This window comes from Rhinolophus sinicus, chromosome 4, assembly GCF_057876585.1.
Source record: "Rhinolophus sinicus isolate RSI-liver-muscle chromosome 4, RSI-T2T, whole genome shotgun sequence".
NCBI classification, from domain to species: domain Eukaryota; kingdom Metazoa; phylum Chordata; class Mammalia; order Chiroptera; family Rhinolophidae; genus Rhinolophus; species Rhinolophus sinicus.
This window is the reverse complement of record NC_142504.1, coordinates 46127023-46137935: the sequence shown is the minus strand read 5'-3', so window position 1 is coordinate 46137935 and position 10913 is coordinate 46127023. Positions and strand designations below refer to the sequence as shown.

At 38.9% G+C, this 10913-nt stretch overlaps 1 pseudogene; it reads right to left on the bottom strand.

The window, feature by feature from the left end:
* Positions 1–9818: 9818 nt before the first annotated feature.
* Positions 9819–10653, bottom strand: LOC148758364 (cell division control protein 42 homolog pseudogene; annotated as a pseudogene).
* Positions 10654–10913: the final 260 nt, after the last annotated feature.

Here is a 10913-nt window from a genome sequence, read left to right as displayed (position 1 = left end):
GATGGTTTTATAGTTTTATAGTTTAGTTGTAATTTTGATGTGGTCATCAGAGAAGGTAAGCACAGTATTTACCTACTCTGCTGTCTTGACCAAACTCTTAAATTACCTTTTTAAGGTGATTTTGATACTTCCTTTGCCTGGAAGGGTATTTCCATATTCAGCACAAGTTAATTAAGCTAGTACACATCTCAACAGCTACTATGAGATTTAAAAAAAAAAAATTGTCTCTGCAGCAGAATGAGAGACAAATTATTTTTTATTGTGCCTGTATACAGAGCAACACAAATAATAATTTCAAATCTATCAGTTTTCCTGTTAGAGATCACAATGGCAGCCTACCTATGTGAAAATCAAGAATAGGGAAAGTAGAGAGCTTTAAAAAAAACACTATTAAACCACCTTGTATTTTATACTCAAAATAGGCATTTGGAGAAATTGTATGACGTAAGCTATAAAAGGTTAGATGTTCAAAGCAATCTCCTGCTACAGCTAGAGATTTGCTGCCCTCTTACTAAGGAAATGTATGATCTGTAGGGTGCACAAGACTTTCAAACAGTCCAGTGATGACTTGTTAAAGTGTAACCCTCGACACATTTCACCCTTCCCAGTGAGCCATGGGAGGCCCACTGCCACTTGGTGGAATGTGATAGGATCTAAGCATTGAATGTTGGTGGAAGGTGGTTCATTGAGACCAAATATTCACGTGTTCTTTGTCAGAACACTGTTTCTCTGTGTCATAGGTTCCACCAGTCACTGGTACACTCAGAAAAATAAGAAACATGCAGCAAGCGACAGTTTCATAAAGGTAAATTTACCCAATTTAATTAAATTTCCTTTTTATCTGTTGTTATGACTTTCTTATTTATTTTGGTGTTAAGATGTCCTCTTTGTGAATAGTGATAATGAATGACAGTTTTTTTTTTTTCCCATTGTCCCTTCTTTGGTAAAAATGAAAAGTAAAAAACTCCATGATAGTCTCCAAAATTATTTTGGAAATTTTACTGTACATAAAAGTCCAATGCCTAGACAGTCTAAAAAGCCTCTCCCAAATTAAGATCCTATAATGCAAAAAAATAAATAAAATAATCAACAATTCTATGGTTTCATTTTTCCATTGAACATGAAACTGAATAAATCGGGAACTACTGAAAGGTAGAAAAGGAATTCTCCCATTTTCAGTACCCCAAAGCATCTCAAATTCTCTCAAGGGATATAGTAAAATTAATTGATAAAAGATAGAATTTCAGTTTTTGTTGATGAAAAATTTTGGGAGATGGATGGTGGTGATGGCTGCACAACAATGTTAATGTACTTGATTTCACTGAACTGTACACTTGAAAATGGTTAAAATAGTAAATTTTATGTAAATAAAAGGACATGTAATGTGGCAGAGACTATTATGACGACTGAGTATTCATTCTTCCTTTTTGATTTATGTATGCATAAGTCGTATACACCCACACATACTTATGCATTCCAATATGCTTTCCTGAGAGAGATAGGGGTAAAATCACAGCTGCCATGCAGGGAGTTATACGTAACTCCTTTGTCACCATATACATGATACCTTTGTCGCCATTTTTAATTATTTTCATATGTTTAAGTTACCTTTTAATAACAGACCCCCCTCTCCACTCCAAATGATTACTTGTGAGAGCCTCATAAAAAATGTGATACACCAACCTGTTATTTCACTGAGGTTGCAAGTGCTACATGACAAGCCATCCAAAACAATGACATAAATGACTTATTATCTGCAAGTGAGAATTTCCTAGAGCAAGGTTAAAACAAGCACTAAAGGTGCCTTTGTAAAACCCCGGGGGTTTATAAAACCATGTGTTTTGTCTTTAAGTATTGATGCTTTCCATTTCCTCATTTACTTGACTGGAAGTATCATGGAATCTGAGTGAAAGAGAGGTTGAATGAGAAAATAAGTGAGAGGTTGTTAAAGATAGGTTCAATGCACTCTACAAGTAACCATATTTATACTGAGAGTTACTGGGAATGTCTATTTTCACTGTAACCAGGAGACAACTGGGAATTCAGCTTTTAGAACATTTTACTTTCCTTATATCATGATCAACACTTGGTTTTGTATTTCATTATTTGTGCATCTCTTTCTTTCCCTCCTAGACTGTAATGTTCTGAAGGGCACTGGTTGTGTCTTGCCACTTTTAGGATCCCCCAGTGCGTAAGGTCAGGGAGCCCAGGGTTTAGAACTCTGACTGATTAGGGAAGAACCGAAGAACAGCCCCAACAAGGGGATGCTAATGCTTTTCTTCTTCAGACCATAGCTGAGATTTCTGCTTGCTGGAGCACTCTTGGTGTTTGCTACTGTCTAAACATGGTTCTCTAGTCTGAAAATCCTCTGATGTCTTTCCAATAAACTCCCTTTTGCTTAAGTTAACCAAAATTGATTTCTATTGCTTACAACTGAACGCTGACAGGATAAAACAAAGGCAGCCTGCTTCTTCCACAATTTTCAGCAGTTTTTCCTGGTATCTAGCCATCTGAATCCTTTCCAGTTTGTATCACAAAAATACTCCGAATCATTCAAGCTTTAGTTCTGGAGATCCCAAGCACTAAATTTACATTTATACCAATTGTTCATGGAACAATCTTTGAAGGAAAACTATGTGGAGGAGATTCTTTGATGGATTTAACATTGGATTTTTAATATGCTACTGAATTGCAACAAAGGTGGAAATACTGGCTAAGACAGCCATAGCTGAAACAAAGCCAAGTAAAGTCCAACAATTGTGGCTGATGCTAAGTTGGATGAGTCTTCTCTATGTTGAAATAAGAGACAAATACTTTATAGGATTGTATTAAGGCATGTGTGCAAAAAAGGAGAGAAGCAATTATTTTTTATTTATTTGGCACTGGGTAGGCTTCAGTTGGAAACAAACTGTATTTAATTTTACATGCCATGCTGTATAAAGAGGAAAAAAAAGAACTTGGAGAGTGTTCAGAAGAGAAAAGACACTGATTAAAGGTTTGTGAAATTAGACCTGTGAGAAATTATTGAAAGAACTGGGCATGTTCAGTCAAATGCAAGACATTCAGGCAGGATGAACAATTAACTATAAGTATGTGAAGAGATGGTTCCCAAGTCTAAGGTTTGGGTTAAACAGAAAGTTAAATCATGGGATTAAGAGCACTAAACAAAACAAAACAAAAAACAAACAAACAGAGCAATGGAAGTAGACACTAAATATTGTGAAAATATTAAACTAAAAAGAGTTTAAGACATTAATGAATACAGCTATCTATAATCTGGAGTTCTGCATATATAATAATTAAAACAATTCAAATTCTGTACTTAAACAGAAATAATTTAGAAAATAGAAAAAACATTTGATGGGTTGCATTTAAAAATTAAAACTCATCAGATCAAGTATGAAGGATGTTTTTAAGAAAAAATGTTGCATTTGGGGGCCTTCCTTGGGACCCAGGTTAGTGAGAACAGAAAGGGGCACTCTTTGTAGGGGTCTTATCTTGAGGTGGTATGGTTCTATTGGGTCCCCCGGGCGCGGCCTGGCTGTTTGGGGCTCAGTCTATGGTAATGGCTGAAATGTGTTGGCCCTTCTCACTCTCTTCTGCCTTCTTCAACTTGTTATAACTCTAGAAGAGTATATACGTATTTTTCTTGAAGTCATGTGAAATGGTCTTTTTGTCTACCTGTGTATCTTCAGAACCTGGTAAGACAACAAGGAAGCCCGGAGAGCATCGGGTTGGGAGAAGAAAATGGGGGCAGACAGAGGCAGGATTATGTGGGGAGAGTGGCAGGAAGAGGCATGAATGAGGGAGAAGAGGTGCTTGGGTAGGGTCCTCTGACCTTGCTACTGCATCTTGATCCAGGGTGAGAGTGGGTCTTCTTCTATCGTTTGGTGCGTGTGGTTTGTGGCTCCCATGGTTTCTTGGTCCCTTTTGTCATGTTGAAGCCTCAACTGTCTACTCCAGGAGTCCTGTCCTCTCTGTAAATACCCCCTCCCAGGGACACTGAGTCATCACACTCCTTCAGCGTTGTTTGGTCACCAGGGCACTCCTCATGGCACGTGCCTATGGGGAGCTCAGACATCACAAAGGACCACTGCTGAGGGGGTGGGGATGCTGGGGAGGCCAAGATGCTCCGGTTCAAAAAAGTACCCACTGAGGAGTCTTCCCATGCTGACCTCACACCCCTCTTCATCTCCCCATGTTCAATTCTTGTTGTGAACATGGCAGAGAAGGGTGTTGCCTCCAAGCCATTCCCCATGGTTCATTGTACTGTCTCCCACCATTCACTGTTACCTAGTATTACATACATCTTATCTAAAATCAGCAAGATACAGGTATGGTAGCCTGATCTGAAATGCTTAGGAATTAGAGAATTGAGGGAAAATGTTTGAGGCCTGGTTCCCTCATGGTCAGTTCATACAAGAAATCTTTGAAATATCTCTGGGCAAGGTGGGTATGTATGCATGTATGTGCACTATGGTTACTCACGCATGAGAAATAAGGTTAAAGCTATGAAATAAGATCAAATTTAGTCCCTTGATTGCATCGCATTAGCCCTCCCTGGAGTTCTAGGATTTTGGTGCCTATTAAATACCTAGTTTGTAGGTAGCTAAATGCTTTATGTGTGAGCTGACTGGGAACGTTTGTAACTGTCAGAATGCCGTATCATTCACAAATGAAGTGCTTCATTTACTAAACATTTATCGATCGTCTGCCAGAGTATTGGGAAGGAAGCCCTACCTTCAGGGAGCTTCCAGTTCAGCTTCCGGTTGATGCTATGATGTAAGTTTTAAAAAATAGAAATGAACAAAGTGCTAATGGAGGAAAGAAGGAAATTACAAAGGTCATTGATGCTCAAAAAAAAAAAAAGAAATTAAATTTAGGTAGAGAGATAGATAGATAGATAGATAGATAGATAGATAGATAGATGATTATAGATATCATATCTGAATATCTTTTGGAGATCAGATGGCAATCTTTGGAAAAAAATTAATCTTCAAAGGGGCAAGGAGTTTTAACTTCAAATTTGGGGGGTAGAAGATAAGCAGAGATCAGAAGTAGCTCACCTCCAGACCAGAGCTCACCTTTCTCCCCATTTGTACCTGATCCCTTTACAAACAGCAATAATAACAAATCTCTGGAAGACAGGAAGCGTGTTGATGACTGACTAGGGCTGGCAGGGACTGCTAGTGGGTATGTGGTTTCTTTCTGGGGTGATGAAAATGTTCTAAAATTAGATTGTGATGCTGCACAACTTGGTTAATATACTAAAAACCATTGCATTGTAAAAAAATTACTGGAGTATGATTTAGTTATATTAAAATATGATTTAACTACAAAGAGAGCAGAAACCAGGCAAGCGCTAAAGCTACAGACCCCGAATGGAAGCCTGAGGCCATAAAATTTGTACGACACAAGAAGGGATCAAATGGACTAGGCCTTCATTTTTTCTGAGGTGCGAGGTGGCATTCCAGAAAAAAACGAGTAGTCTTTTGTGAAAATCATTCTGCAAGGGGAAGGGATAAAGAAGAGGACTGTGGGAAATGGAGGAAGGAGAGTTGAGTCAGGAGATGAGATAACATGCAAGTTCACACTGTCCTGTGGCCTAGGTCATGAGACCTCTGTCAACCAGCACGCAGGCTGATCTGTAAGGGACTGAAGTAGGTGGACCAAGGCACAAGAGCTGACCCTCTCCCCCAACTGACTGAGGCCTCTGCTGCCCCGGCTTCCATCGTGGTAAGAATAAGCTCTCACGGCTACATCACCCTGACAGAAGACTCCTGGCGGTGAGGATACCCGTCTACCCACAGCTGATTGACCTGGTTGTAAGGTGGAGAAACAGTGCAGCTAGAGACGCTCTGCAAAACAGAAAAGGAACAAGGCTGCTATACGAATTACAGAACATTAGTATACTCCAGACTCAGGTTAAAAATAACATAATCTGATTCCCGATGGCCAAGAATCTAGCATAAACAGCTTTGCCCCTCTTTTGCCACTCCCACTGTGCTGTAAGTTAATAAAATAAAGGATATTAAGACTATGAATAGACAGTTTAACTGTAATATATTTAAAAAAAAACCTAAAACATTAGGAGTCAATGAAAATATACCAAAATATTATCAGTGATTATTTCTACCTGGCTACAATTCCCTTACTAGACTTTAATTCCCGCGGAGGCAGGTGATTAGACCATAATAGACATTTAGTAAACATCTGGTGACTTGAATGAATAAATAAATGGATAAATAAACAGATAAATGAATATGTGTTAGTGTGATACAATTATAGATTTTTGCTTTTCTTGAATATGCTTGTACAAATGACTAAACATGTTGTGTTACTCTTTCTGGTTCAAGTTGACTGACCCACAGTGCATATTTACCTCTTCTCCCCCAAGATGCCCCATTTCAATGATAATAAAATAATGTCTTTAAAAGGTGTAAACCCACAACAGGAGGAGAATGGCAGAAGCCATCCATGGCTGAGAGATTACATTTCTGGATTACAAACCTGGGGAGGACAGATTATGCAGAGATGGAGAGTCCAGCCGAGGGGGCAGCCACTCCCCCTGCAGAGCCTGGGAGAATCTTGGGAACAGGAAGGCCCAGGTCCTACCAAGACTCCTGGAACTCAGAGGAGGGATCCTGATACTGTTTTACCAGTTATGTAAATGGATTAGGAATGGGGGAGGGGGAGGGGACTCCGGCTTTTAATTCTTTGGGTTATTATTATTATTATTTGAGCAGAAGTAGAAGCTGGGTTCCTTTAGATCTGGGAGAATAACTGTGGCAGTTGTGCAGGCACAGATTGAGCTGTTTCATTGAAAAGGCTGTAGTGACTGGCAAATCTTAAGACAAAATGCCTTCACACGGGGCACTATTCCATCTAATAAATTTAACTCTTGCCACTGCTTCATTTTCTCTTGAAACAGACCAAAAGAATAAAAGCAGCCCAGGCAGCCATTCTAAAATAAATTAAATTAAATCTTAAAATTCCAACAAAAGGGATTAGCTTTATTTGCTGAGGTTCTAGAGAGTAAAACGACATAGAATGGAGTGGGAATAAGGGGGGAAATGGTTCAGTGAAAGAAATAACTTTATAATAACTAGGGCAATACAAAAGTGGAACAGGATACTCCGAGGTAGCAAATCCCCATTCATTGAGAACCTATGTGCTAATCAGTGTTATAAAATAACGGTCAGCCTCCACTCAGGCTTAGTTGTAGTGTATGTTGGAAAAAGGGTGTTGTCTTAATGGCCCTCCGAGTTATCCACCGAGCAATCACTCCTTAGCTTCCCAGACACTTCTCTGCCAGTACCTAGGCTCAACTTTGCTGGTCACTGCCTAGAACTACAGGGAGTCTCCGTGAAAAGAAGCTGTGCCCTCATCATAGTGCCAGAGGTGTGAGAGCGGCAAGTCATCTATATGAATGCGCATTAGTCTACGTTTTATGGCTTTATTTAACTTAACAACATTGTAAATGGTTTTCCCTTGCTTTTGCTTCGGTATGGGTGGTACTAATGAGGCAGAGTTTGTTACTAGCAGTAGATAGCCAGAGTGTTTCTCTGCCTTTTCCCCTATGATATTGACTGTTTCACGAGACCAAGTTAGTTGTCTTTGTAGTATAACGCACATTCTTGATCTTCTTCGTGACTTCATTTAAGATGGTCACTTCCTTAATTATGCAAAGACCCAGGAGAAAATTTGAAATTACTTTCTTTAAGGGCTTGATTAAATTCTAAGCCCAAAGTTAATTTCTCTCCAGGCTTGGTCTGGGGGTTGAGGGGCTGTGGCAATCCTAGGGGTACAAAGATAAATCGGATACAGTCAGTTTCCTAAGCTGCTGAGGGAGGTGAATCAGGCAGGAAGTTTAACCCACTCACCTGGGCTCTAACATTTAGTTATTTAGTGATTTCTTTGGTCCCCTTGTGTCTACTGCCACTGCACCATGTACTTGGGATTTCCTTCTTCCATTTTTGCTCCCCACCAAATAATTCCTCACACAGCTATGAGTGATCATTATATTAATAAAATGTAAGTTAGATTCCCCAGTTTTTAAAAGGGAGGGCTTGGCACAGTTCAGTACTTCTCTTATCTCAACTTATACTCACTAAATCTTAGGTCTACAAATATTCATTGAGTCACACACAAATATTTCTGTAGTGCCTATTATGTTACATACATTACTCTAGACAAAAGAGAAAAATCTTTTCTTCGTGCAACTTAATGACCTTCTTTTTCCTTAAATAAGCCCAGGACCTTTGCACAAACTAGTCTCTCTGCCTAGAAAGCTTTTCTTTTCACTTTTCATTTCTTTTCTGACTGTTCTGTTTACACTAGCCTTTTCCACTTCTGATGTAGAAAGAACTGTTTATTTCCTCCATAACTCATAGCAGAGGCTACACATACATATCTATATAGTTTACATATATAATTATATATTAATTTTGTGTGTGTAATATATCTATCCTACGAGGCCAGGATTGTGTCCACGTAGTTTGCCACTGTATACTTGAAACTTAGCAAGATCACTGTTAGCACATGGTAAGGGCTCAGCAGACATTTGCTAAGAGAATAAAAATTCTAGGTATACTTTTATTGAAAAGATTCACTGATGACCAAATTATCTGAATAACCTGTGATTTATATCATTTTATATGTACACTTCAGAAAAAAGTAGAAAAATCTCTGAATTGTTATTTATGGGCTGTCAGATTGGCCACCTGACCTATCTTGATCTTAGAAAAGTGAGCCATATGATAAATACCATGGGTGCAAAAACTCTAATTCTGAAGGACTCCACAGCCATCTGTATCCTCTCTTTATGGTGCTAATTTTTATAACAATCTAAGCATATAAAACATATATATAGTTCTAAATATTTAACACCTTACAGCAATATGATTATAAGTCATGGGTGAGGGAAAAATAACCATGCATTAAACTGGACAAACAGGTTTTTGAGTCTATTAGAGTCCAAAGGTAGCGACGGTGTAGTAAAGTGAACAGAGCAAAACCAAAAATTGTTAAAAGCACAGTGGTGAAAGCAGGATTAAAGGCTTTAACGAGAAACGTGTTTCTATGGAGCAGTAAACATTGCATTCTCAAGCAAGTAGCTATAGGTCACAGACTGCTGTGTTGGTCACAAAGGGACCAAATTAGAGACAATAAATGGATTCTTATAAATCCAAACCCATTACTGAAAAGCAGCCCTAAGCATCCATATAAATTCCTTTTCATTCTGCTAAGAGATTACACACTGATTACAGAATATATAATCACAAAATACAGCACTTCCAGACTAGATATAAGGAACAGTTTTAAAATATCAAGTTCTCTATGACAGGGTAAACTGCCTAAAGCAGTATTGCATATTGGGCTTCCACATAAGAGTTCATTTGAAAAAAGGGTTCTATTACTTTTTTAAAGGCCTGAAAATTACTTGTCTAATCCATGGCAGAACTATTACACATACATGTGGATTTTTAAAAATATAGTAGTATTTCAAAATGCTTTAGTTGACTTGCATAAATAAGGCCAAAAATGATCAAATATTCCATGGCCCACAAAGATTGAAAGTGCTCAAAATATAATACACAAAAATATTTTTGTATTAATACATTAATTAACTAATTAATGCATCTCTGACTTCCAGATTTTGCTGACCTACAAACAGGCTCGAGAGAGCCACGTGTGAGCTTAGGGTGTTATCCTGGTTTGGAACCCTAGGCACATGCCTAATGTATGACTTGTATAAAAAGGACTCGTCTTTAATATCTGAAGGTTATGTAGCTAGAATAAAGCATGTTTTGCCTACAGTCTTCTCGGAACAGATAATACACTATTTTTTTAAACTGTAGAAACAATTTTTAATCTTTAGTTTGACGTAAACATGGCTTTTAGTATGATGCCGACACCAGCTGTGCCGAAAGGGCTCTGGAGAGATGTTCATAGCATCACAGACCTGTGCTGGTCTTCAGTCTGCAGGCGCCAGGCAGCTAATACTGCTTCATCAAGTGCGTGCTTCAGGCCTTACTGTGTGAGTGTAGAGCACCCCACGTAACTGACAGCCTGCGGGTCCCGGGCCAGCTTCTCAGCAATCTCTGGAGTGACAGGCTTCTGTTGGTTCTTGGCAAGTTTCTCAATTGCAGAGGGGTCATCTCTGAGATCAATTTGGGTGCCAAAAAGCAGGAAAGGAGCCTTTGGACACTGGTGAGTTATCTCAGGCACCCACGTTTCTTTCACATTTTCAAATGAGGATGAAGAGACCATTGAACAACAGACTAGAAACACATCTGTTTGTGGGTAACTCAGCAGTCGTAATCTCTCATAATCCTCTTTCCCTGTGGTATCAAAAAGTCCAAGAGCATATGGCTCTCCACCCATCATAACTGTGCCTGCACGGTTGTCAGAAACGGCCGGTACACACTCAGGTGGAAGTATGTTTGTGGCGTAGGTATCAGGAGACGTGTTTTAGGTACAGCACCATCGGCCACAACAGCGCACTGAATTGTCTGCATTGCTGACACAGTTTTCTATCCACTTTAAATACTTCACATCCTTATGTCTGATTTTGGCTCCACTTAACGGGGTTAAATGTAATCCCATTTTTTCTTAAATGTAAAATTTGTCCCCCTAAAACAGTTGCATGCTATCACCATGTGTATTTTGTGCTAAAGATCAAAGAATTTCCTCTTCCTGTAACATAAACTATGCCAAACACAAATGTGAACAAATTGTTTTCCGACTATAATGGCTTTAAGAAGTAGGGAGTAAGTAATAAGAAGTCAAGAAATCACTTCAAGTTAATTACTGAACTCAGAGACTGAATAAAGACAGGACATAGATAATTTGGAATCTTAAACATAAACCAACTCTTCCATGACTCCCCATCATCTATCTAATCAGGATCT